Source organism: Crotalus tigris, unplaced genomic scaffold (assembly GCF_016545835.1).
Source record: "Crotalus tigris isolate CLP2741 ecotype Arizona unplaced genomic scaffold, ASM1654583v1 scf7180000017804.1919176, whole genome shotgun sequence".
In the NCBI taxonomy this organism is placed as follows: domain Eukaryota; kingdom Metazoa; phylum Chordata; class Lepidosauria; order Squamata; family Viperidae; genus Crotalus; species Crotalus tigris.
This window is the reverse complement of record NW_024096647.1, coordinates 1,605,944-1,633,707: the sequence shown is the minus strand read 5'-3', so window position 1 is coordinate 1,633,707 and position 27,764 is coordinate 1,605,944.

The following is a 27,764-nucleotide window of genomic DNA, read 5'->3' as shown; positions in this document are numbered from 1 at the left end:
CATTTATTTATTTTATATAATAATAATAATAATAGTAGTAGTAGTAGTAGTAGTAGTAGTAGTAGTAGTAGTAGTGATACATACACACACACACACACACACACACACACACACACACACACACACACATAATACTTTTCTTTTTCCTATTCATGCAATCAGGGTTTTTTTTACAGATTTTTTTTCTCATTGGATCACACATCCCCCACATCTCTGATTCTGTCATTATCACCATTCACTGGAGTTTAAACTGCAATAATCACCAGCTTATTAATTTCTGCTTTCATATTACACATATTACAACAGTCTAATGACACTAATTCAATACTTTCTGATATATATTTTAGATTTGTCATTAATAATTAGTCCTACATCTTCACTTCCCTGCTTGTAATTATTAATCTCACTCCAGAAGATTAGATTAGATTAATTTGTATCTACTACATCTTTGGTCTTTTTGGTTTCACAGAAACATTGCACATCTATTTTTTTACTTTCATACCATGTGTAAAATTCTTAATCTTTACAATTTGAAGTTCCTACACTCTCCATTGTAGACCTTTACATGTTTTGGTCTCTGTTCTTTTCATGACTTTGGTTAATCAAGGCTTTTACCTAATGCCTCCTAGTAAAACAGAGAAGAGCTGGCTCAAGTTACCATGTTAATTGTAACCCTACCACAGGCAATGTTCCTACTAATGGTAAGAATGATACCAGATTGTTTGAGCATTCTTTGGCCAATAGGCCACAAGAGCAAAAAATATCCAATTTTACTTCAAGCATGATCAAGCTATACTATGCAAGGTAGAATCTCTAATCAAGACAATAACATACAAGCCAACATATCTTAGTCCCAGGCCAGACAAGTGATACTGTCAAGGTCGTGTTTCAGTGTGTGAAGGTTATGCGGTCTGGATGAGGTAGAATAGATTCAGGATCATTCCTGATAAGAATGAGTAGCCATGAAGATTTGGGCCTTCTGGATCTGTGCATGTTCCATATATGGCCTTGAATGGGGTTGTGCTTCCTCGATCAGTAATGTGCATTTAGGGGTTTGTTGTGGACTGACAATTTCTGGTTCAAGAGCAGGTGGCAGCCATTATCAAAAGGATCTTTGCACATGTATATTTAATGTACAAGTAGCTTCCTATCCAGCACTGAGTGGGCCTTTAGACAGTTGCTTTATTTATCTCCCAAATAAATCGCTATAATATGTTGAACATGGGTGTATTCTTGAAAATCACTTGGAAACTGAAATCAGTCCAAAATGTGACAATGTGAGCAGTGACATGCATGCAACATTGTGCTCATATAATTCCACTGTTCCATGAGCTTTACAGGTTATTGTGGCTTGCAGTTGTAATTCAAAAGAGTTCTCCATGGCATAGTCAGTGGGTATTCAAGTATGCGTTTCTCCAGTTGCTCTGGTCCATCTGGCAAGACTGGGCATAGCAGGCACGCTTTGTATCCTATAGATAAAGCAGTGTATTCTAGCAGGACCCAGGAGTTGTGCCTTCTCTTTCACAATGCCTGCCCTCTGGAATTATGTTCCCTCTCCCACATAGCTCCTGCCCTGATGATATTTGGAAAGTGCTTGAAGCTGTAGCTATTCTCCTAGGCTTTGCTGCAGGGTGATAGACAGAGTGAGCCCCTGAAGGACAGGTTTTTCTCATTTATATGTTTGTCACCAGTCCATTCATGATCTCTTTTTGTTTTGCCAATAAAGAAGAATATTTGTAGCTCAGAATTGAAATGTGGGTTCTTTGGTTCTCTCTGAGCTTGGTTGTTTTCTTGCAGACATTTCATTATCCAAACTAGGTAAGATCATCAGTGCTAGTGACACTTCTTTTTATTTTTAATTTCTTTTTTTATATTTTTTAATTGTAAGCCACCCAGACATTTTGAGAGTCAGCCTATAAAATTTGTAAATAAATAAAAATAATAATTTTTGTTTCTAAACACTTCTATTTCGATGCAAGTCATATTCATTTCAGCACATTTTGCACCAGAACTATGGAATCTTCACATTATAGTTGCTGCATAGAAAACAAAATTGAAGACCATAGATCATAGTGTGAAATAACAATTCACTATTCAGCCAATGACTCATCCCAATTGTCAATGATTTATTATTATTTATACTATATTTTTAAGAATGGCAAATATGGAAAATTATTTCAATTCCCCTCTCCTCCATCCAAGAAACTAGGTTGGGCTGAGAGAGTGAGTGGCTTCAAACTACACACTGAGCTTCCATGGTAAGGTATTTCAACCTGCATTTCTCCACATTGCTCTTGTCCTTATTGTTGCTGTTTTCCAGTGGGACTCTTTCCTTCTACCTCATAAAACTGATCAGGTGGCAGGTGGCGAGAGAAACAAAAGGTTACGGGCCACAAAAGTGGCATCTGCTCATGCTGACAACAGTGCTAATCTCAGCCCTCATTATATTGGAGTTACAATTGTCTTTTGGGAAAAGAAGGATAGGAAATGGCTACAAAGAGGCTGTCAGGTCTTCAGGCCATTCCAGACCAGGACATCAAAATCAAGAATACTAACATCACCTTTCGTGTAAGGTTACAGTAACAGAATCTTGCAAATCTGAAAGTGCTTTTCCTCCCCTACCTATACTTTTCAGAGAACTAGGGAGAGTCCCTTCTGAGATATTTTTTCCAGCCCATTCCAGCTTTAGACTCAAATTTCTCTTATCAGGTCAATATCTAGGCTGCAACTCTTCAAGGTTATTCTCAGAGTTCATTACAAAGGCTCAAATTTTTTTCTTTGCAAGAATGAACTAAATGACTACACCTGCCATTATTATCCAACCTGGCAGATGTGAATCATTCTAGTTAAACAAGTTGAAAGGCTCCAAATAGGTGAAGGGTACTGGATAGATGCAGAACCCATGTGGTTCATTCTAAACTAGTAAGATTATTTTAATCCATTTTTCTGACACCTCCAGCTTTGAATGGTGCAATTTTTCTATGCTTGAGATGCTCCTTTGAACTGTTCTGCTTGGTGCTGGGTGGTTCTAATGCAAATCGTGTGGATTTTCTCCTTTGTACTTTTGACCAGAAAGATCTCTCTTTAAGTCCCCATGAAAGATCATTATTCATTCATTCAAAATATATGTGCTAGTTCTTATTCTTTTAACACCTCTAGCTAGTTTACAATGTATAGTAAAACATCATTAACATGTGTTTTTTAGAAACAAAACCATGATGAAATGTAGATTTACAAAACTTAAATGTTAAAAGTGTTAAATGGTTTTGGAAATAAATCTGTTTTCTCCCCCTCCCCAATGCTGAAAGATGAAAAGTTTTACAGTGGTAGGGGAAAAAAAAGAGAAATATGTGTCAGTTTGCTTAGGAAAATAGAATTCTCAGACCAAATTAACAAATCATTCTTTAGCATTGATAATGTAAATGCTGGGCAATCCTTTCTGTCCCTTTTTTCAACATAGCCACGAAGGACACAAGCAAAGAAAATAACAGACTGTAGATAATAATTCTAACATGTTAGCTGTATCTGAAAAGGTAATTATGCACATCAGCTGCCTTGACTGAGGGTTGTCAACTTCACAATTATTTCAGCAGTTCAGCCATGGAATTGTCTTATATGGACATTACTTGATAAGATGTAAAACATTCAAATGATATTTTAGAAGAAATGGGTGTTCTGCATCAAAGATTTGATTTCAACCTTCAGACAGCACTATGCTCTCTCAATCTGGCGGCTGGTTTTTCAGTGCTTTTTTTTTTTTTTTTGAGCCAGTGATACATGACTGCTAAACCTTATGATGAACAACTGAGGGAACTAGGTATGTCTAGTCTAACAAAGAGAAGGACAAAGGGTAATATGATGGTGGTCTTCCAATACTTGAGGGATTGTCACGGAAAAAAGGGAGTCAATTTACTCTTCAAAGCATCTGAAGGCAGGACAAGAAATAACAAGTGGAAGATCATTAAACCCCTGTGGATAACATGAAACCAACAGGTAATGTAATAGTTTAAAATTGATAGAAATCATTAAGTATTGTGAAAGTTTAATTCATATATTTATTTTATACTTAAGATATAGAGCAAGAATCCCCAACTACTGGGTCATGGCCTGTTTGGAACTGGGCCATGCAAATGGTTGGTTGGTGTGCCTGCAGCTCGGCTTGCACGAGTGGCCTGTACATGCGCTGGCCGGCCGCTTCTGCATGTTGAATGAGTGTGCATGCACTGCTGACCCACCAATCCACCAAGGCATAAAGGTTGGGGACCGCTGTTATAAGAGCATATATTTTGTTAGCTTAAGTATTTAAAAGGATGCCACTCAGCTTTGTGTACCTGGACTGGGGACTGAAAACAGAAATCAGACCTTTGTCCTTTCTTCAGAGTGTGAATAGAATGGACACAAATACAATAAATCCCACTGTTTATTTAACATGTTGGCAATATTCTAATTGGATAGAATCTTAATGATGTGAAAAGCCACAAGAGAATCAATTTAAAGCATTCCAGTATAAGTTTCAAAGGTGCTTTTTCAGAAGGCAACTGGACTTTCTGGTTTTTCTTTGAAGACGTTTTGCTTCTCCTCCAAGAAGCTTTTTCACCTCCAACTGGATGGTGGGGAATGGAAGGATTTATATTCCTTGCAGACAGCTGGTCATTTGCATTCTTTTAGAGAGTTGTTGAGGCTACCTGGAGGTTTACCTGTGTCCTCAGAGTCATCTGAGCAATGCAAATGTGCGTGGAACCTTCTTGACTGCAGGATGACACAGGTGAACCTCCAAATGGCCTTCCTTCCATTCCCCACCATTCAGTCAGAGCTGAAGAAGCTTCTTGGATAAGAAGCAAAACATCTTCAAAAAAACAAAACACCCACACACAAGAAAGTCCAGTTACCTCCTGAAAAAGCACCTTTGGGATAACCATGACCTGGATGACTGAGAATCTCCATAGACATTCCAGATAGCACTGTAATTTACACTCTTTTCTTTATCTTTCTGCATTGTAATAAACCAAATCTATATAACCTGTAGCCTTCCTGCAACTTCCTTGGAGTCTGGGGATCACTGTAGTAAGTGCATTCCAATACAAATGTTCTTTGTTGCATTTATGTTCAGCCACTTTAATTTTTCATTTAAGTGCACATTTTTCTCCCATGAGTGTTGATAAAAAATAAGTCTGTCTCTTCTCCTATGAAATTCAAGGGAAAGTGGAAAATTGACATGATAATCAGGAAGAACGAGAGCAGGGATTAATGGATCCCCTTGAAATTATGTTGTGGGCATTCCCCCAAAATAGGTGTTGTAAGAAGGTCCAGATCTTTTTTTTTAATTAGTTGTATTCACTTATAACATAAAATGTGAAAATACAAAAACAAATAGTAGGGGACAACAGTAGAAAAAGGAAAAACAAAAAAAATTGTGAAGAAAGAGAGGGGAAAAAACAAAAGGCATTGACTTCCACTCTCTCTGTTGCAATAAAATCAGACATTAAAATCAAATCTCAACTTTTTACATTTCTATATATGCACTAGTCATTTCTGTATCAGCAAATCAGTCTAATTGGTAAAATCCAAAATCATAATATCTTTTTTTCCACCTCAAGCACAAAGTCCAGAAGCAGTTTCCAAGTAGAAACAAAAGTGCTTATGTTCTTATTTATGTTCTTTTAACAGCACAGTCAATCTGGCCATCTCTGCTAATTTCATCAGCTTTTGTAACCATTCGTCCATGGTAGGAATTGAGGCATCCTTCCACTTTGTGCACAGAGCAATCTTGCTGCCGTCACTGTCATGAAACAGTGATGAAACTCTTCAAAAGAACTTTGAGGCATTGTTTAGCTTAAAGAATCTTTTATTTGAGAAACAAAGTATCTGCACTACATAGTTGAAACCAGAAACTAAATTTCCCTCCCCTGAACACAAAGTAACAAAGTGCAATTCCCTCCTCCAATAAGCAATCATAAATCACATTCCCCTATTAGCTTGAAGCTTGGGCTTTCTCTCCAGCCCGCCAAAACTCTATCAGCTTTGGGCTCAATGACCTTGGGTTGCCGCGGCTGAGTTATTATTGTTATGACTAGCTGGACTCTCATCCACATTCCCCCTCCCAGCAGCAACTAATTCTAAAAGCAATAGAGAAAATGGCTGCATTTCCATCTGTTGTTAAGCAAGAACATCTGATATTAGCAGCGTTGACAGTCACTATATATAAAATTAAAGTTCCAGTTTTTTTCCCAGTTCTCTTTCCATTAGTCCCAGAAGGAAAGTTTCTGATTTAATCTTTATGCTCACTTTAAGAATTTTCTGCATTAATATATGAATCCTACTTCAATATTTCTTTGGCTTATCACAAGTCTACCATAAATGATAAAAAGTTCCTTCTTTGCATTTACATTTCCAACGTTCATTTGAAATACCTTTATACATTCTAGATAACTTATCTGGTGTTAAATACCAGCAATACATCATTTTTAAAATTTTCTTTTGGGTTATAATTTAATGTCAATTTTAAGCCTTTTATCCACATATTCTTCCATTGTATGCCCCAGATCTTAAGGGTAAATTAACATGGGAAAAGCCAGAGGTGAGAAAAGATCGGCAAATCTATGTTTATTTGAATTTTCAGTTGATAAGATGAATTTGAATTTGCAGTTGATAAATAAGGTTTTCAGCAGATGTTTTACAAGAGGAAAGAACATCAGAGCAACTGTTCCAGTTTGTAGCAAGGCATATGCTTCTTTTGAAGGTTGGTGTGTATGAAATGCCTGGATTTGTCCCTGGGGCCCATTATCTGGGGATAACCACACCAAATAAGGAGGAAAAGGCACAATTCTTTGCAAGACCAGTGGGCCTGCGGGGAAAAGATTCCTTTAAGCAGAATGCAAAGAATATGCATTCGAGCCTTGTCTTTGATCTTTCACTTTAAGTTACAGATATGAAGAGCGAATTGCTTAGCTGCCATTTATGGTTATAGCTAATTTCACAGATGTCAGAGAATTACAGCAATGAAGCCTTCTACTCAGTGTAAAAGTTCAAATGAAAGCATCCCAGGTTTATGGAATGATGAAGAACAGGTTTGAGATTTGTTTAGGTATTTTAAGGGTACTATTATGACACTCTGGGCATTCCCAGTTCTTTCATAAGACTGAGTTTCTACATCCCCAATTGTCCTTGTTTCTTGCTTCACTGTTCTTCCTTTCAGGACTACCTGATTACTGGACTACTAGCAGGACTACACGATTCTGTAGTAGCTTTGTTTCCTATGCCATCCATCTGCTAAACTCTCAAGATTCACTTTTCTCACCATGCACATGTATACATAAGCCGAACTAGACTGTTGTTTCTCTGTGTCATATTATATATGTGGGTATATGCATAATTCTGTATTTATTTATTTATTTATTTATTTATTTTTGTCATATTTATGTAGTGTATATCAGAGATGGTGACCCTTTGAGAGCTGAATGCAATGAACTTTCATTTTAATGTATGCCGATTAGTGTACATTCAAAGTGACAATAAAGTTATTATTCTATTCTATTCTATTCTATTCTATTCTATTCTATTCTATTCTATTCTATTCTATTCTCAGAAAATATTTTTATATATTTAGCCTGATACATATTTTCTTTTGTTTTAACTCATTTGTCTACTTCTGCTCACTATTTCAACACAGAACAGGCTTGCCCTCCCTGGAATAGCACAGACTTTTATTTGTAAACTGCTGTTATATCTTGTTTTAGCCTCTTCTTTTGCAAATTTGCATATTACATGTGCTAGATTTTAACCATTCTTCCTCAGTCTTGGTTATTAGACTACTTATCACCCTGGCAATCTTCTTCTGAACTCACACCTTTGCTTATTTATATTCAGGCCATGATTCTACTGATTGTCTTAGCTGCTGCCTCATACTTCCTGCTTGTGTCTAACTGGTAATGTCGTAGGTCCTTCTTATACATCCTTATACATCTGCCAAGCCACATCTCCCCAATGCTGTACCTATGCATTTGAGTTTTTATAGATGCTTTAAAGCTGAACATCATTCCAAAGCTGGTGTTCAAGCCTGTCATTTTGAGTTGTGATCTTTGTTCTTTATTAGCCAATTCCCTTGGCTAAATTGACAAGTACATTTAATAAATCATTATTAATTTAATGCATCTGATAAGAATTCCTTCCATTTATGAAAACAGTGAATAGCTTCAATGAGATTGGAGCCATAGAGCACTCTACTTGATTTTCTAAGATGTTGTAGAACCATTTATGAATATTCTTTGGGGATGTCTGCGCATCTAGCCCATGAACAGATCCTTGTCTTACAACAGTTCATTTAGTGACCGTTTGAAGTTACATTGGCATTGAAAAAAGTGACTTATGACTGTTTTTCCCACTTACAACCACTGCTGCATCCCCATAGTCACGTGATCAAAATTCAAACACTTGGCAAGTGACTCATACTTATGACGGTTGCAGTGTCCCAGAGTCACGGGGTCACCTTCTGCAACCTTCTGACAAGCAAAGTCAATGGGGAAGCCAGATTCACTTAACAACTGTGTTACTAACTTAACAACTGCAGCGATTCACTTAACAGCTGTGGCAAGAGAGTTGTAAAATGGGACAAAACTCATTTAAAAACTCACTTAGTACAGAAATTTTGGGCTCAATTGTTGTTGTAAATCAAGGACAACCTGTATTGTTCCAAGGATATCAGGAAATGTCTTGTTAAATGCTCTTAACAAGTATCTATAGCATTTCCTTAATGTACCAAACTAGTCATTCTGTCAGAAAAAAATAAATTTAATCTGATAAATTTTGTTTTTGACACATCCATGCTGACTTCTGGTAATGGCATTGCTCTTTTCTAAATGCTCACTGACATGCTGTTTGATAATTTGTTCTACTGCCTTTAATATACTTTGATATTAAAATTAACTGGTCTTTAATACTCCCTCTTTCTTCTATTGAATATTGTGGTTATATTACTTCTTTTCCTCTTCAACAGTTCTCCAGAAGTTTTAAAAATTTACAATCAATGGCTCTGAAATCACATGTACTAACAACCAATACATCATTAGATGAAGTACATCCAGTCCTGGAAACCTAATTTTTTTTTATGTTAGCAAGGTGGATTCTTACTATTCTTGTATCAGTTCTAATCTAATCTAATTCTAATCTATACTGCTATCTTTCCTCAATCATGTTGGAAAGAATTGTTAACTGCCTTGTGTAAATTGTTCTGCGGTACTGCTTGTCCACTTTTCCTAACCAATAAATTATCAATAGCAATAGCAATAGCATTTAGATTTATATACCACCCCTTAGTGCTTTACAGCACTCTCTAGAAAGTTTACAATGTAGAAGCACTATTTGCATATCCAACCTTGGAAGGATGGAAGGATGAGTCAACCTTGAACCTCATCATGATTGAACTCAAGGCTGTGGGCAGAATTTGACTGCAATACTGCACTTCAACCACTGTGCCACTAGGGCTCCTGGTATATTTGATTTTTCTCTCATCTTGAAGATACTCCCAACTTTTTCTCATTATATTTTGCTTTTCTCACTAGCTTCACATCAGTTCTGATCCAGAATTGGATAGACCAGGAAACCCTCCTGCCACACCTACAGGAGAAAGCTCTTTTCAGTTTCTTTGCCCTTCAAAGTTGTGCCCTCCTTTTACAGTATCTCTTTTTCTTTCTTTCTTTTTAATAATTGTATTTATTTATAACATAAAATATGAAAATACAAAAGCAAATAGTAAGGGACGACACGGCCTTGGGAAGGAGGAAACAGAACCAGGAATTGTTAAGGGAGGAGAAAAGATTAATTAGTCCCAAGGAAAAATTTGAGAAAGAAACTGTTTGAACTGAAGAGAGCTTTAAGAAGTCATTTGTAAATATATTGGTACTCTAGTGTGAAGGAAAACATTTTACTTTTCCTGCCAAGCCATGGAGACTGTCCCGCCTTAAAAGGAAGAGAAGGCACTGGGAGGTGACAGCCCTGCCATAGGAAATCAGGGATTTTAACTGCAAACCTGCCATGAATTCTAAATGAGACCTCAGGGCAAGATTTTCCTTCTTTGCTCATTTATAAAATGTTAAGCTTGGCCAGCGCAGAAATGCTTTATTGTTTTCCACAGGGCTTAATATGTTTTGTCACAATTTGTCTTCTTGGTCAAAAGATAAAAAAGATGCAACTTGCTAGTAACTTTTTTAAGTTCCTTTATCTTTCCATAATCATATATATTTGGGGTAATCTTGCAATGCTGAGGATTAATGAAGTTGAACCTTAAATGCTGTTTTCTCTGCCAATTTCATTTGGGCCAGCAATGAACATGCTCCTGTGATATATTTTGAACTATTGCAAAAAGACATTTCAACGTTCCAAACAGAACAGAATAAATTTATGTCTCTTCCTCTCTTACTAACTTTGGGAAAATCTAGAACATTTAAGCTTGCCAAAGGATGGCAAAAGGCAACAAGAAGACAGGGTAATACTCCTCCTTTAACTATGACGTATCTGTCTTTCTAAAATGTAAAAAAATGCTGAAAGAGCTATTAAAAGTAAAATAAGCTACAGTTGATTTTACAAAAGTAGTACAGAGGTTTTTTCACACACGAGGATGAGAAAGAGAGAGAGAACTATTAAAGTAAGATAAGCTATAGTTTATTTTTATTGTAATACAAAATATTTTTCACATGAGGAAGAGAGAGAGAGAAAGAAAGAGAGAGAGAGAGAGAGAGAGAGAGAGAGAGAGAGAGAGAGAGAGAGAGAGGACATGCAAGTAACTACATGGCCAAAAGAAATAAATTAGAAGTGGGCCAAGATACCACTCATAAGAATGCTACCATAGAGTTGTAATGAAGGTCAAAGACAAAGATAGGAGATGTTAGTGAAAGGAACCATTCCAAAATTGGCAAGGCCTGCTGGTAAAAGGATGGCCTCCTTTAATAAGATGTTGTTGTTCGTCCATCGATTTTTGATGAAGATCTTGACATCTTGTGGGTTATGGGCCATCAATGATATGTCCGTAGGTGGCTAATAAAACCGATGTTAGCACAGAATGTTCTGCCACATATTGAACAAAGAAATGTAGACACTGTTACTTCAGCATTTGCAGCTCTGGCTTTGCGGAGTGCTCGCTTTTCTTGTGCCAAGATTGTCCTTCTGTGTTCATATGTCTGGCAACCCTGGTACACCAAGGTGCGCCATATCGGTCGATCATGCGCCAGAAGTTCCCAAGAGATGGTGTTAATATCCAGGGACTTAAGAGAAGCTTAAGATAATGAGATTTAGAAGAGGAAAGAAGGCAAAGCAGCATAAGGGAGAAACAAAACTCCTTGGCTTCTGGATGGATTATGAATAAAAAGATCCTATGCTGAACATGTCAATCATTTTATCTGCAGGTTTTTGAGCATAAATAAGATTGGACTAAAATTGGAACTCTGTAGTAGCAATCTGGACAGGACTAAGGAACAAGTCTGTCTGAGCTCTTATTCATTAGAGGTAGAGTGACTGCACAAGAATTCCAACAAATACTTCTAATTTCAAACGTGACACTTGTATATAAGCAATTCTTTTTCCTATACTTTCAGTGGAGTGAAGAAATCTCCCACTTCTGAGACTCAGCTTCCTCTAGACATGGCCATTACTTGCACGGTAGCTAATGATTTTCTAATCAATGTGGGGATCCAGTTTCAAGCATTTTACAGATACTGTCATGGTAAACGTGATAACTAAAATGTCTGGTATTTGCATATAATAACCTCCCTCAAATCTTTTTCCTTCAACATAGATTTTATCCCTCAATATCAGGTTTTGTTCTTCAGAAACTTGATATCATCTTGCATAATGGCTTTACCTGTCAAAGAATGAATATTCTAGAGAAGGCTTACCACACTAGTATCATAAGATTGCTTATTTTTGAATTAATTTCCTTTCAATTTCCTTAGAAATTTGCTAATAATGTAAGAAATTCTTCCTCATATTGCCTGCATCTAATACACATTTATAAAACAAATGAAAAATGTCATTATTCTATGGCATTGCAACATTAGCATAATGTTAGATATCATTGAAACTTGGTGAAATATTTTCAGTTTTAAGATGCATACATACTGAATTGTCAACCTACTAGCCAGCCAAAGAAACATTGGCCAGGCTAGTGGGATATGAATTTTGGTTCCAAATATCTAGATGAGCTAAGCTCTTAGAAAACTATTTTGAAATATTTATTTATTAAATTTATATGCCGCCCATCTCACTATCAAGCGACACTTGAATATTATCTTTCCACAGAGCTATTTTTCTGACTTATTTGGACAAAAGATCCTCATAGCTTTTTATCCAGTCCTCCTTCATTGCTGTACAATTTCAAGAAGTGTTACACAGTGGGTGATGCATCAAGCATGAACCAATGAAGAAGAAAGGAGTATGTGTGAAAAGATATAAACACCTGATTTCTTTTTATGAAGGAAATATTGTAGATCTATGTGTGCACTAAGAATTGTCTTATACTGAATCAGATAATTAAAGCATCTAGAGCTGATGTGAGTATCCATATCTAGTGACCGTGTGCCATCTCTGAGATCTAGGTCTTTGTCGAGGTTGGAAACAGACTTTTAAATATTGTGGATTTACATTTTCTACCATGATTTCCCATTGGCCATTCTGGCTGGGACTGATTGCAGTTGAAGGTCACAGAGTTTTCAATCCCATTAATTTTAATCCCAACTAGATCTGAATTATTGGATTATATACTAGAATCATATGCCTAATATTGAACCAGGGCATCTTTGTATAAAGCAAAACTACTAAATTAATGGCCATCACTATAAAAATAGCAACTTTGCTCAAATTGCTCCAAGTATACATGTTTTTGTCAAACTGGATTTTTGCACAGTAGGAATCTCTAAAGCATAATAAAGCAAGTTATGCAGATCTTGGATAGGGTACTTTATTTTGATGAAGGCTCAGATAAAGCACTCACTTAAAGCAGCTTCATGATATAATGTGGCCCCATTGATTCTAAGAGCAAAACAAAAGTGGCTACATTGCTTCACTTCATCTCTCTTTTGAAACCTCCTCCTTTGGCAGTGTACACAACTGTCACTGCAGTGCTCACACTTTGCCCCACTGGGGCCCATCAATAAGGCAGTTAATTAGAAGCCTTTTCCAACACTTCCAGTCAGTACTCTCAAGTGTCCAAAAAGACTGCTAAGCATGTACAATGCTGTACAGAAGCCTCTTCTGGCTATTGCAAGTGAAAAGTCTCCGGGAAGCAAAACATATCAATGTCTTGCCTTGAAGTGGTAGTATAAAGTTCTTTGTTCTTTATCTTCAACTGAACCTGCCTCCAGAAGCTATGAATGCTCCAACACTGGAAGTTTTTAAGAAGAAATTGGACAACCATTTGTCTGAAATGGTATAGGGTTTCCTGCCTGAGCAGGGGGTTGGACTAGAAGACCTCCAAGGTCCCTTCCAACTTTACTACTACTACTACTACTACTACTACTACTATTATTATTATCCTCAGACTGAAAATGGTGCATGTACCAAAAGACTGGGCTAGTATTAGTTTTAAATGAGATTGAGGTTGTTTTAATGCTACTTGGATAATTTAACTATAAACTGCACGTCATTAATGGCCTTATATCAGCTAGACAGAGTCGGGGTGAGGCTTAGAGGGGATACAAATATCTAAACTGCTTTTTATAAATGATCTAATAAAAAATATAATGGGGTTTTGAAACATTTAAAAGATCAAGATTTATAGAGATCTCGACAGACTAAAACATTGGTCCAAAACTAAAGAGATGAAGTTTAACAAAGAATTTCTTGTACTTGAGTAACTCACATAAATAAACTAATCACAAAAAAGCAAAAATATGACTGGGAAATGTGAGAGCAATAAATATGAAAAGGAACTTGATACCTTTGTGGGTAATAAGCTCAGTGTGAGCTAGAAGAGTGACCTAGCTCAGGGGTCCCAAACTCCCGGGCCATGGACCAGTACCGGGCTGCAGCATGCCAGCAACCAGGCCTCATAAACAAGCAAAGCCCCATACAACAAGATGCAGGCAGCACACAAAACCACGCCCCCTCTGGTCTGCGGAAAAACCTCTCTCCACATAACCAGTCCCTAGTGCCCAAAGGTTGGGGATCTCTGGCCTAGCTTGTAAAAATAGCAGTGGCATTTAGACTGCTTCATAGGGCTTTACAGTCTTCTCTAAGTGGTTTACAGAGTCAGCCTATTGCCCCCAATAATCTGGGTCCACATTTTACCAACCTCAGAAGGATGGAACTCTGAGTCAATCCTGAGCCCCGTAGGATCAAGCTCCTGTTAGTGGGCAGATTTAGCCTACGATACAGTACTGCATTCTAACTACTGTGCCACCACGGTTCAAACAGATAAGCACTTAGTTCACGTTAACTGAAGCATAGCTTCCAGGTCACAAGTAAACAATATTTGGATTTTATTCTGCAATAGGTAGTGTCCTAATAATTTGATGGTGTGTGTGTGTGTGTGTGTGTGTGTGTGTGTGTGTGATAGCTAAACCTTCAGGAGAAAAACAGCTAGATGAAGGGGCAAATGTATGCCTTTGAGTCAGTGTTGACTCCTGACGATTGCCTAGACAAGTCTCTGCAGTTTACTTAGCAAAGTTTTTGGAACAGTTTGCCATTGCCTGCTTCCTAGGGCTGAGAAAGTGTCCCTAGCCCAGTTAGTCACCCAGTTAGTTTCATACCTAAGTTGAGACTAGAACTTACAGTCTCCTGGTTTCTAACATGCTGCTTTAATCACTCCACTGACTCTCAACACCAAACTGGCTCTCAGCCAAGTTCTATGAACTTGAAACATATAAATGTTTTGATTAGGAGAAGATTAAGATAAGGAAAGAATCCTATCAGCTGAAAAAGTGTCATTCAGAAGACTGAACAGAAGTATTCTCTGTTGAATCAATGAATGGACATTGCAGTGAGCATGTTCTGAGTAAGCATTAGGACAAATTTCCTATATGAAACTGCTAATCAACAGTAGAACAAGATTTAAAAAAAAAGGATGAAGGTATCTCCTTTCCAGTCTTGTCCAATTCTAATTCTACTCATCTCTGTTTCCTAGCTGAGGGAGCCACTGTGTCTGAAGATGCTTCTGTGGTCATGTGGACAGCATTCTTTTTCTATTTATTCAGTATCATTCTTATGACTTGGTGATCAAATTTGGACACATTATCTGGCCTGGCCAGCAGAGGATAGAGCAGAACTATCCAGCCTGTGATCTCAACATTCTATTTCGGATGAGCCCTTTCTGGCAGCTGCAATAAATTGTTGGTTCATGCTTCATTGGTGGTCTAGCCAGATCTTCTCATATGTATTTCTGATAAGCCAGGTGCCACTTATGTAGAATCTTTACATCTAGATTTATGGCAAAGCATGTAATCAAAGTTATGCAACACATTTAACCTCACCATTTTTTTTATTTTGCAAAATAAATGTTTATCCCCCGCCTCAGCAATATTTTTGACATCAACGTTTCATAAGGAAGAACTTTGCAGTACAGTATGTTCATTTGCCTTTTATGCAATATTTATTTAATGGAATATTTCACCCCAAAACAATTTACCTTTAGTTCCCGAGTAGCTGCACTGAAAATGATACCATGCAGAAAGAGGAAGCAGTTGAATTATTGGATGCTGTTTAGTAACGTTGTATGATGACCGAATGTAGGTGTATGGTAATACACAACTTGTTCTAGGAGCAAAGTTCAGTGAAATCAGTGGGAGTGAATTAGCTAATCTTACTGCTTTATCTTCACTACTTTGAAGTCTGGGATTTAAACTTAAAGGACAGATTTTTGTCTGGATAATATGCCAGGTCTAGATAATTAATTCTGAAACATGTGCACATTGGGAAAAACAAAATTAATAGTACTTTCATCTAGTAGATTATAGGCATCCCTGCTGAATTAATAAATTCAATCGCTAGCATTTATTATATTGAATTTACACTGAAGAAGAATAATTTGATATAGCTAAAGGACTCATGTTGCAAAATAGGACAACTTCATCAAAATAAGAATCGTGGTGGCACAGTGGTTAGAATGTAGTATTGCATGCTAATTCTGCTGACTGCCAGGGGTTCGATCCTGACCGGCTGAAAGTTGACTCAGCCTTCCATCCTTCTGAGGTCAGTAAAACGATGAGCCAGATTGTTGGGGAAAATATGCTGACTCTGTAAACCACTTAAAGAGGGCTGTAAAGCATTGTGAAGCGGTATATAAGTCTAAGTGCTATTGCTATAGCTATCAAAATAGCTAGGCTTTATTTGTGTATTTGTTTCATATATTTTATATCACCTCCTTTGAAAACAATTTGACATGATTTTTATAAGGATAAAATGCAATAATTAGAGTAATAACTTAAATTGGTATAAAACCATTTTTACAGGAAGACCAGAGAAAACAAAAATAAGGCCATTCATCCAATATTGGTATGAGAAGGCCTGAATAAAGTGTTTGTTCTTGAATTGATGCCTAAAACCTAATTGTAGGTTATTGTTTGCAAATTTCAGAGAAAATATTCCACCATATTAGTATCATCATAGAAAAGGCAGTCTGGGGCTCTAAGGCAGGAGTCCCTAACCTCCGGTCCATGGACCAGTACCAGGCCACGGCATGCCAGCAACCGTCTGCACAAACAAGCAAAGCCCCATTTGCGGGATGCAGGCAACACCCAAAACCACGCACCCTCCGGTCTGCGGAAAAACCTCTCTCCATGGAACCGGTCCCTGATGCCCAAAAGGTTGGGGACCTCTGCTTTAAAGCATCTACAGCATAGTTTCCCCTGATGCTCTTAGTGTTATCGTTCTACATCCGTAAAGGTGATCTGACAGGTGCCTTACTTGCAAGTTGTTTAGACCTCATATTTCATAAGGCCATTCATCCAATATTGGCATGAGAAGGCCTGAATAAAATGTTTGTTCTGGAATTGATGCCTAAAATCTAATTACAGGTTATTGTTATAACCTAATTGCAGGTTATTGAGGCTAAAACATATAAGGAACGGTTGCTAGAATTGGGTATGTCTAGTTTAACAAAGAGAAGGACAAGGGAAGACATGATAGCAGTATTCCAATATCTCAGGGGCTGCCATAAAGAAGAGGGAATCAAGCTATTTTCCAAAGCACCTGAAGGCAGGACAAGAAGCAACGGGTGGAAACTAATCAAGGAGAGAAGCAACCTAGAATAAGGAGAAACTTCCTGACAGTGAGAACAATTAATCAGTGGAACAGCCTGCCTCCAGAAGCAGTAAATGCTCCAACACTGGAAGTTTTTAAGAAGAGACTGGACAGCCATTTGTCCGAAATGGTGTAGGGTTTTCTGCCTGAGCATGGGGTTGGACTAGATGACATCCAAGGTCCCTTCCAACTTTACTACTACTACTACTACTACTACTACTACTACTACTACTACTATTATTATTATTATTATTACTATAAGCATGGCTTAGTATTAGTTAAATGCCAGTGCACTTCTTTCAATAGAGCTATAATTCTAACCCTAACCTTCTCATTGCATCTAAACATAAGCTCAGAACATTCTGATGTAAAGAAGACTTAGACCTGAATATAATGCAGTCCACCAACTTTTTTCTTTTTATTGTAATGTTGCAAATCTTGATACTTTGTATTATATATCAAGATTCATGATTAAATATTATTTCAATGCAAATTTCAATCCAGTAATATTAATGTAATGAAATCAAAATCATGAAAGTGCTCTTTGAAAAGGTTATAGATCAAAATTATGAACCTTCTGTTTAGAAGGGTTAAAGTTTTGAGGATAAAAAAAGGAAAGAAAAATTATATCAGCAGTAATTGCAGCTTAGGGTATCAATATTTTAAAAGATAATTTGATTTTTCATCCAGAGTTAAATATAGCATATTAAAAAAACAACTGCAATTCATCTCAAAGTTATTATAATAACAGTTTTGGTCTTCAAGAAATTGTTTAATACTAAGATCTCCATTGCATTATTACTTAGTACATGCATGTATGCATACGTGTGTGTGTGTGTGTGTGTGTGTGTGTAGGTAGGTAGGTACGTAGATGGATGCTATGTATTGATAAAAGAAAATAAGAGATGGATAAAACAAATTAAAAAAATTAAAAAGTAGAAAAAAAGAAAAATAATAAATAATATAAATAATTATATAATAAATTATATAAATAATAAAAAGAGCTATTTCTGACTCTCCTGTTTTTGTACATTGGCTGATGTGCGATATTTGTAAGCATTCAGGCCCTCTTTAAAGCTGCAAATGATTATATTTACTATGCTGCATGACATGTTGCATATATGGGAACCATTCTTGCTTAATTTTAGTTAAACCTTGACTATGTAAATATAGTATTAGTTTTGCCCCTGCAGCATATTTTCCAAATTTAAGTTCCCAGCTGGATATGGTCAGAATTGTCTTTCTTCCAGTGTTGAACAAAGTTTATTCTCACTGTTGTAAGCATATATCTCATTAAATTATTATTTTACTTGTTGATTTTTTTTCTGAGATTACACTTAATAAAAACAGTTGTGGTTTCATTTCAAATTTGAATTCCAAATTTGATTTTTTATATTATACCATCTATGTCTTCTCAGTTCTTTTACCCATCCACCACATGTGGTAAAACATTCTTTATGATTCACGGCATTTCCCACATTTATTATTGTATGATTTTTCCATCTTAGATATGATTGATGGAGCTGTATACCCTCTATAAAACATATGGCCTACCAATGCTTGATGACAATCTTCAAGAGCTTCAAAGAGATGTTAAATAGTACCCAATACAAAATAATGCCTTGTGGCAGCCCACAGCATAGTTGCCAGATTGTAGAGTGACAGTCATCTAGTGTTCCTCTCTGAAACCATCTTGACATGTCAGAAAGACACTGTGACATAGTGCTCCCAACTCATAAAGATTGCACCACACAATAGGATGGTACATAAAGTGATGCTTGAGACAAATAAGATACAAGGTGATACTACAGTGCTTGTAATTGAGTGTTATTAGTCTAGGCTCCAATTTATAAAGGTCTTATGGGATTTCACCAATGACATTTAAAGCATCTTAGCATTTTCTTGAAAATGTAACTCTCAAATTGCTTTTCCATTCCATTAAACATATATATATATATTTCATTAAATATATGTGCAAACAATATGTATATGATGGATAATATACAGAATTCTATATTTGTATTGGGTCTTCTTCTAAGTGATGACCATTGACAATTAGCATCAATGCCTTTTGCCCCTGCACATTTTTCCTGTGCCTTGGATATTGATCTATTTATAGATTTCACTTAGTTAGTTAGAGAACAAATTTGTTTAGTAATTAAGGAACCAGGCTATAAAATAGGAGAGTAGGAATTTTAATTTGTCTGTCTATCTGTCTCTCTCACTCTGTATACCGTATATAATATCAGATGTTTGACCACTATATTTCAACAGCAAGATCTAAGTGACCTCTTGACTATGAAATGGGGAAACTGCATGCAGCCTTGGCCTCAGATTGCCTTCTATTGGTGCAGATGTAACATCTCTACCTCCCTTTTTCTGGAATAGTGAATGAGGCAGCAGCTCAGGATTCCACTTAGGGCTGTCATTTGTTGCATTGTTGATGCAATACAACAATGTCCAGTAAGTCAGACCTATCTTTCACTTGAGATGCGTTCATCATGCTCACCTTCCCTTACACCAGTATGACATCAAATCAAGGGGCTATTGCAATGAATTCCTGATGATACACTATCATTGGCAATGATTAATTTAACAATTAAACATCCTAATGTAAACACACAGAGCCCTATGAATTATAGAAAATAGATCATAGTGAGTAATTGATTTTCAGTGAATGCCCCAAATTAAATAGATCCTAAAATACACTTGGACATATTTGTTGGTTAGAATAGGACATATTAATCTTGAGGAAAAGGAATGTGTTTAGTAAAACTGGCAGAATGAAAAACTGTCACTTTCCTTACAAATAATAATAATAATATAATAATAGTAGTAAAGTTGGAAGGGACCTTGGAGGTCATCTAGTCCAACCCCCTGCTCGGGCAGGAAACCCTACACCATTTCGGACAAATGGCTGTCCAGTCTCTTCTTAAAAACTTCCAGTGTTGGAGCATTTACAACCTCTTGAGACCACCCAGTCATATGTACCCATAGGCTAAGCTTTATAATGGAAAGGCTTGTTGAAGAACTGAACAAAGAGGTCTATCTGTTTTCTTTAGCTACATAAAGAATCAATTGATTTCAGCACCGATATCTATGCAATCTCGGGAACAGGAATAGGAATAGTTTTCAGATTATTGGAGGGGAGGGGAGAGGAAAAAAAGGAAGAGTTTAGCCACTCTGAATTTCCTCTTACTTCAGTGGAATCTTTTGCAGACTAAGTGAGAATTATTTTGAAGACTAATTTTTTTTTATATTAGATAAGATCTGATGAAGTGGATCGGATGATGAATAGAAATCTGATTGCTGATGCTAACAAATAATTAACCACCTTACCATTGCAGTTATGGTTGAGAGTAAGCAATTAACAAAACCAAAAAAACTAAGGTACTATATGATCCCCTAACCCAGGGGTCTGTTACCTTGACAACTTTAAGACTTGTGGACTTCAGCTCCCAGCATAGCTGGCTAAGGAATTCTGGGAGCTGAAGTCCACAAGTCCCAAAGTCTTAAAGTTGTCACGGTTGCAGACCCCTGCCCCAACCCAATGATTATTAATTAGCTTTACAAACTCTGATACAAATGGCACAGTAGTTATTTTGAGCAGAGCACAGATGATATGTGCAGCAATGGGATGAAGGTATATTTTTTGGTGGAAAAGGATCTCATTTCCGATGATGGGGAGGACTTTAATAATGGTCAAAGTTGCTAATGGGCAATGAGTTTAAAGACAGAGTTCATTACATAACATTGTTGTAGGTCTGCATTCAATATGGGGTATTATTGTTTACTGGCGCAGAATAGTATCTCTAGTTCTTAACAGAGCTACTACAAGTGAAAAGTTCTTGATCTGTTTATGTGTCTTTAAGTAATGCCTAGCTTCCTTGAGTGCTACTGGGTTAACCAAATGTAACAGAAAAACAAATGGATTATTATTGAAATATTGAGGATATAAGGAAGCTAAATGTTTGAGGATTGATAGTGATTTTCATAGTGAAAAGCTAACATCTTGGTTCTCATCCAGTTGGTTGAGAGGGCCTCTGCATGGGAACTTTTGTTACTCCCTCCATCACTGTCTATTTTTTGGAAGCAGTATTTTGGTATGGTGCTGGTTGTGAGAAAGGAACAAATGGATGCCACTCCACTGACAAGAGGACACAGTTGGATTTCACTATTTGTAAATTCAGTATTGAGAGCCAGTTGGTCTATTTTAAGAAGAGATTGGACAACCATTTGTCTGAAATGGTATAGGGTTTTCTGTCTGAGCAGGGGGTTGGAATAGAAGACCTCCAAGTTCCTTTCCAACTCTGTCATTCTATTCTATTCTATTCTATTCTATGCTATGCTATGCTATGCTATGCTATGCTATGCTATGCTATGCTATGCTATTCTATTTTCTCTCAGCCCTAGGAAGGAGACAAGGGCAAACTACCTTTGAAAAGCCTTACCAAGAAAACTACAGGGACTATCCCAAGCAGTTGTCAGGAGTAAAAAAGAATTGATTCAAAGGAACAAAATAAACAAACAAAAATATCAGCATTAAACTTGAAGTCAAACATCTTAAGTATCATTGAAGCATTGATAGATAAATGCCATTAAGAATAAAGGTTTTTTTAACTTAAAAAAAAACTTTTCAGAAATCAAATTTAGGGGGGGAGACCCTCTATTTCAGGTTTTAAGAGACATTTGCTTTCTTCTGTACAAACAACGAAAGAGTAAAAGCTTGATTTTATATACTGGTAAGGCAAGTACTTTCTCAAGCTATTGTTTTTATTTTATTCACAGTATTGCCAGGGCTGTAAAATAAAGAGACTTCTTCCCAAATCATTTTTTGCTTCATTTTATTTCATTAATTACCATAAAAGACTATCAGCTTGCCTTGTACACTATATAGCCTGCAGTTAGTAATGTGATCTGACTTTTTGTCTTAATTGTATTAACTAAAGTTGACTTTGGAAAATAAGGGAAGAAATTCATGGTACAGTATGCATTCTTTTCAAGGTATTCCCCCCCCCCCGTTTTCTCATGCTTGCAAAAGATTCAATTCATTCTTATCTTGAATCTAAAGAGTGGTAGCTATCTGAGTGGCAAGTGATCTGCCTCTCAAGAGATAGGATAGGCTTCTTTATATAGATTTCACAATGTTACTTTGAAGAAACACAATGAAACTCATTACAAGGGTTAGATGCAAGTTTAATTGAGGACTTTTGAAGTTTCAAGGACTATTTCATTTCCTTTGAATAACACAATCTCCTTGACTTGGTCTGTTTTTTCTTCTTCTTCAAAGTGTTGCTTTCTCTTGTGCTATTTTGCTTTGGCTTCTTTATGTATATTTTAGCTGTAACTTTCTTTGATATTACATCTACAAATTTCTAGATTTACTCCCTGATATATTTTGCTACCAATTTGAGGGATCTGCTCACCACCTTAGTTACCTGCTGAAAGGGGCTTTGCATTAAAAATTACAATGGGACATGTGTACATTTGAGGGAAAGTCTTTTAAAAAGAGAAGTAGTCAACAATTGTTTGTTCAGGTACAATGGATAGGTATAAATAATATATTTGTTACAGTAACACTGTAGAATATGTTTATTTGTGTGTATCTGTGTGAATATGTTCCTATATGTATTTGTAAAATTAATTGTATTATGGAAGTTCCCTCAAGTAATACATCAAGGCAATTAATTTCACAAAACTATTTAAAAATAGTATTTCTGAAATGCTGTTGGGAAATGCTGTAATATATCACATTTTAGTTGCGCTGTGGTATCAGAACATCCCAATCAACAACATTTTATAGTATTGACTCTGTTAGACCTCTTGGAAGAATTTTTATTACTTTGGTAATTTGTTTTAAAAAAACTTACCAAATAATTTTAGTGATCTCAAGTTGCTCTTTTGCTAGCAGATAAAAATCATAATTCTTTGGGCTATTTGTCTCCCAATATTCATTCCTCTCTCTCTGCATTGCCTGTACATACAGAAGGTATGATAAATTCATACAAATCTTCTAATTTGCTTAACGATTGCTTACGATTTTGGTACTACCACACCCCCGTTAGAAATGACAAAATTAAAGTGGTGCCTTTTGTGCATTTGGAAAGTCATCTCTCCTTCAGGTATCATTAATATCCAATACTAAAGAAATGGTCTACCAGTCAATCCTAAGCCATTGTGATGTGGGTAATAAAATGCAAGGAAATAAGGAGTATAATCAGTAAAGCTATATTAGAAACAAATTTAATACTGCAGGATCCAATCTGGGTTGGTCATGTGGAAGAGAGGTTAAGTCTTCCGAGCTTTCAGACTCACACTGGAGCCCATCCTTGGGAAACTTTTCTCTAGCAGAGTGAGAAGCAGATTTAATATTAAAATCTCTTCGGAACCATTCCTTATCACATGTATCAGATTGCATAGCCTGTCTGCTCCATATCTTTCTAACAGTTGGTGTCCAACAGGACAGAAGGAAACAATTTTTTTTACAAATTAATTAATTGATATATAGAGCCTACCAATTAAAAAAAAATTACTTGGAGTGGCATACAAATGTCCACTAGAAGCACAAATCCCCCCTCTCTCTCCACCTAAAAAGTAAAAGAAAAAACACACAATACTTTAAAAACAAGTAAAATAATAAAATGGCATCCAGATAAAAATGTACTGTAACTAACAAATGGGGCTCTTCTCATCTAAACCCAAAGGTTGGGGAAATTAAATGACATTATCTAATTAATTTATACTTTATGTCCAACTCCATTCAAATTTAGTTTTTATGCACAACTTCTTCTTCTTCTATCCCAGGAATCTTTGGGAATGCAGTTCCAGCATGCCAGTAGAAGACCTAGTACTTTCATTGGGTAGAAGAATTGGCACATCTTTGTTGGGTATTATTTATGTCATTCAAATATAAGTAATATATAAGTGCAGACACTGGTTGCTTATTCTCTTAAAATTTCCTAACTAATTTTCCACAATCCTGTTTTATCAATGGAAGAGCTAATAGTTGGTGGGACAGAAATAATAGAAAAGGGTGGTGGCTTGCAGATGCATTGATTGAGCGGTTCTCAATTGGCAATATGCATATGAATTGAAATATAGTTAAGATATTGTGACATGTATTGTGTAACAGTATGTTTGCGAACATTGTATCCTTGGGAAAAATGGCTTTTAATTTATAACAATATGGATCTTAAATCCCTCAGCTGAGTATTGAGAAGCCTCTATATCGGTAGACAGAGGTAGTCAATAGACACTCATTTAGCTGTGATACCAGTTTACAGCCATTCTTCATTTAGCAGCTACCTTAGTTAGGGACCATTAGAAACTACAACAGTAAACTGTGATAATAATTTTCTGACCCATGGGTGCGTTAATGATCAAGTTTCATGTACCTGACAACACATGCCTCCAGTTTCAAACCGATTTAAGGTCTGGTCAGCTTCAGGTAGCAATGCAAACCAACCAGAGAATTCTGATCAATTAATTAAGGTTACAGAGCAGAGCTTGTTAATTTATGGTTAGCAGTTATTAGGGAAGTGCTGCACTACAGAGAAAAGCAGTTCGTAATGAAAAGCAGTGCAAGAAAGCTTGCTTACTTTATTATTAATAATAGCTTGTTTAGATAGCTCCATGAGGTGGTAACAGGGCACTGCATAGGAGAACGTTAGCGAAGTGAAGGCAGCAACCACTAATCTTCACAGTCACAGTGTGTCTATGTATCATGTACTATGTGATTCTTTCACAATTGGAGTGGAATGTGGCCATAAATAAGCAGAGGATGTATTCACAAGTTTTTGATATTTCTATTGTTTTCAAAACATTGTATGCTTTCAAAATATGCCCAGAAAATTAGCAAGGAAGCTGTTTTCTTGTACTCCTTTTTTATTTTTCAAATGTTATCTGAACCTTGTCCAGGTATGAGGGATAGGGGAATTGGTGTCTACAAAGAATCTTGTTGTGAAAACTTTATTGATTTTTTTTATCAAAAATGTAATTGCATTGAAGAAAGATTATAATGGTAATAGAAAAAAAATCTCCTCAAGATTAAGATTGCTTTGCAGTCTTTTGAAGTAATAATGTTAAATGATACTGTTTTTACAGTACAAGAAGGATTTGCTCTTTTTTCTATCAAATAGATAGAAATAAGCTATTACCATACGTGAGCACAAAAGAGTCTGGCTAAGGAAGCTGCTCTTGACCAATGTTGTCATTAGTGGAATGAGTGTTATTGAAAAAAAATTAAAGCTGAATAAACGTAAAGCCATGTGATTTTTCCCCTCCTTTTGCTAGCAAATAGTAATAATAGTAGTGCCAAAAATAGTGGTGGTAATATTCTCTCATCTGTTCAGCAGACGTCATGAGTCCATCTGTGATATATACTAGAATTGATGATTATCTTACTTCCAGAAATTTAGTCAGGTTTTTTTGTGCATGTGTATTTCTTAAAAAAGAGTTACAACTTAACTGGGCAGATCTTTTGGTGTATACATAAAGATAAGGGCAAGTCTCATTCAGAAAATCTCAGCAGTCATCAATGTGGCTTTTGTGTATAGGAGCTTTATATTACAGGTTTTTCAGTATTTTTATCTCTGTCAGTCACTTGTATAAAACTGGCAGCTGTATACATTAAATAATTAAGAGTAAGGAAATAATTTTTGTTCTGCTTTGGTTGCCAGGACTGTATCTGAAAGTATTTTGAAAAATCCTTCCCTGTCAATTCTATATTTATTTTATACTTCACTGAGGTTGAACTTATTGTAGGGCCGAAAGGACATGTATACTGGCCAGGAAAATTAATCCAAATCCAGACTACATATAAAATTAAATCCCCTGGGGAAATACTTTTAAATTGACTCTTTTTATTTTAAATATTCCTATTACAACAACTTTGTTCACAGATTGACACAAATTTACATATCCAGTGTTTTATCGTTTGGAAGGAATGCCTCTGTTAATGCACATTTTCAAAAAAAAAAAGATGAAATTCTCATAACACAATAGAAACAAACTTCCATTCACCATCTTGAAGGCTTTGTCACAGTTTGAATTCCCCGACATTCCATAAAATGCATCTTTGCAGGTTGCAATCAGTGTAGGAGATATTCATAATCACACAGAAATTTAAACACAGAAATTTCACAACAAAAGGGGAGAGGGAAACACAATTATATAATTTTACTTGCACATGTTAAGGAGGCAAAATGATAATTCAAACAACAGGAAAATATCTTTCTTTGAGGTCACATGTAGAAAGCACAAAGAGCAATTTTAACTTCTAATCAATAAAAAAAATCATACACATTTTTAACAAGGCCTTTTTTTGCATGGCTTCTTCAAATGTGTATTTCAGAAGATACATTTTATATCTTCAGGAAATTATATCATCACTGGATGGTTATATTTATATACAATCTGATGCAATAAATAAGAACGATCCTTGTCTCTAGAATTGTAACACAAACATGAATATTACTGTGCATGTGGAAACTTGATTCTTAAATAAAGGTGCTAAAAAGACTTAACCTCTTTTGGCAAAAACAAAGAACTAACTTTTGCTCATCTTGTTCTTTTCTGGAATTTGTCATAAATATGGATAATAAGTAACTTTAAATAAACTGTCTCATAAATATATGCCAAGTGATGTAAGAGCTTCTTCTCCTTGGCATGATTTCAGCAACATGCTCATTTATCAAAATAAAAAATTATGCTGTCATGCCATTTAAGTGCTTTAACTTTTGTGTCAAAGTAGTTCCTCCAAACAGGACCACCTTTTCATTCGTGACAAGACCATACAGTTCTTACTGCTTATATTATGCATTTGGATTTTCCATTTATTTTTTCTTCTTTTGCAATATATTAAATATTGATAATTTAATCAGTAAACATTTATTACATTTCAACTTTATAACCAAAAAGAAAGTACAGTGAGATTGACTAATAGCACCCATTTTCACTTCAAGTATCCTATCTAATTAGAGAGTCTGTAATTTAAAAGCTTCTTGGCTAAGTGGTTTCAATTAGTGATCAGTTTACTACCTGGTAACTTTAGATATTCTCCAGCAGCCTGTTACTTTAAATCAGCGTTTGATAAGATCAGTTATTTATCAAATACAAAAAAATATGATTAGTAGAAAATGTGATTTCTGAAAGTAAAAATCAAACTGACTCATCAGTGTGCTTGGTTATTATTGTCTAGTGTTAAAATAATACATAACATTTATTTTAGTATACCCATGAGACAGGATGATAAGATACAGTCAGGAAATTATGTTTTATATGCTGTACATTTGGCTTTAAATTTTTAAGGTTTACTTTTTTACTAAGTAGTGCAAAATTACAATGCATTGATACAAAATCACTCCTATTTAGTAATCATTTCCCCACTTTTTTCACCTTGTGCTTGTTTACTGGATACAGGTTGGTACACTGAATAACAGCACAATCCTGTTTATTTTTACTGATATAAATATAAGCTCTAATAAGTTCAATGGGGCTCATATCCAGTTTATTTTTGCTCAGAATAACACAAAGAGCATCCC